A 2,137-nucleotide genomic window follows, 5' to 3' on the forward strand; every position below is an offset into this window, starting at 1 on the left:
AGTCCTGAAAGAGTTCAAAATCATTTAGCCTTGCTGGTCTAGTTCTGCTTCTGCTTGGTCTTTGAGTTTGTTCTGTTTGAGACTGGCTTGATGAGACTAATTCATCAGTTGTCAATTCCTCTGCATTAGTTAACTCAAGTGTAGCCTGTTCTGGTTCCATATCAATTCTGGTTACTGATTGATCAATGACAACTTATGGTTTCCATGCCAAATGCTCCTCAAACAACACATCTCTATTGAATTCTACCTTCTTTGTCCTAGGATTATACAGCTTATATGCACCAGTTGAGCTATATCCTAGGAAGATCATGGTTTCACTCTTATCATCCAGCTTTCTCCTCTTCTGATCTGGTATGTGCTTGTGACACAAACAGCCAAAAACTCTGAGGTGTTGAACTGGTGGTTTCTGTCCTGACCACACTTCTTCAGGTACTTGGGATCCAAGCTTCTTTGTTGGACACAGGTTTAGCACATAAGCAGCAGTCATAACTGCTTCACCTCAGAAATGATGAGGCAATTTCTTCTCCTTTAACATACTTCTAACCATGTTGACAATGGTTATGTTTCTTCTCTCAACTACTCCATTGTGCTGTGGTGTATAGGGAGCTGTTACTTCATGTAGAATTCCATGAGTTGAGCAGAAGTTCTCCATCTCATTTGAACAGAACTCACCACCTCCATCTGTTCTAAACACCTTGATATGCTTCCCTGATTGCTTTTCTGCCATGACCTTGAAGACTTTAAACACTCCAAAGACTTCTCCCTTGGTTTTGAGCAAGTACACCCACATCTTCCTACTATACTCATCAACAAAGGATACAAAGTATCTATTTCCTCCCATTGATATAGTATCAATTGGACCACACACATCTGCATATATTACATCTAAAACAGCTTTTGATCTAGATGCACTATAGGCACTGAAAGAAGATCTAGGTTGCTTACTTGACAAGCAATTTTCACAGATCTTTGAAGGTAGTTTGATATGAGTCAAGCCAGACACCATGCTCTTAGAATTTAGCAGGCTCAAATCCTTGAAATTCAGATGACCAAATCTCTGGTGCCACAACCAGGAACTATCCTTTTCCACCTCAGTAGCCAAGCAATGTGAGTTTAAGGCATTTACCTTGATTTGCAAGGTTCTATTTCTGGTGAGAGGAACCTTCAAAATCAATTTGTGATAAGTGTCATAAACTTCAAGATAGCCATTGCTCATATGCAGAGTGAATCCTTTCTCCAATAGTTGACCCATGCTAATGAGGTTGCTCTTCAAACCAGGAACATACAGAACCCCAGTTGTTACTGCATTTCTTCCATCTTCCTTCTTGACCATTACATCACCAATTCCTTCTGCTGAGATGTGTCTATCATCAGCAAACCTGACTCCACTTTTCTTGTTCTCATCAAGATTGATCAACCAATCTTTGTGACCAGTCATATGGTTAGAGCACCCTGAATCAATGTACCATATTTCTGAATGTTTGTTATCTTCTTTTGCTAGCATCATCAAAGAGACAGGTTCTTCATCTGATTCCTGATTCTCTTTAGCCAAGTTAGCCTCATTACTTGGTGCCTTACATTCAGAGGAGAAGTGACCAATCTTGTTGCAATTGAAGCACCTCAAGGACTTCCTATCAACCCTTCTCTTGCCTCCTCCCCAATTCTGTGCACCTTTTCTTATGGATGTTTCTGATTGATCACCTCCTTCTAAATTCAAGATTTGTTTCCCTGATCCAGTAGAAGCACCTCTGAATCTTCCTCTTCCTCGAGTTCCCCTTTTGTAGAAACCTCCTTTCTTCCATGTTTGTGCTTGAAGCACCTGATCATGTGATCTTTCACTATATCTCTCCATCATTCTTTGCTCATGTGCTTCTAAGGACCCCTGCAACTCTTCAACCTTAAGGATTGCTAAATTCTTTGATTCTTCTATTGCCACGACAATGTGATCAAATCTTGGTGCTAGGGTGTGTAACGCCCCGAAAAATACTTCTAAAAAACATTGCGGAAAAATGGGTAAATTTTTTTTTTTTGAATAAAGAGATTGTATAAAATTGTTTCCTTTTAAAACCTTCCTTTTCCGGGACATCACTTTAAGTAACTCAAATGCGGAAAATCAACTTATCGTTATCGAATGATA

The sequence above is a fragment of the Lupinus angustifolius genome, chromosome LG09 (genome assembly GCF_001865875.1).
Source record: "Lupinus angustifolius cultivar Tanjil chromosome LG09, LupAngTanjil_v1.0, whole genome shotgun sequence".
NCBI classification, from domain to species: Eukaryota; Viridiplantae; Streptophyta; class Magnoliopsida; order Fabales; family Fabaceae; genus Lupinus; species Lupinus angustifolius.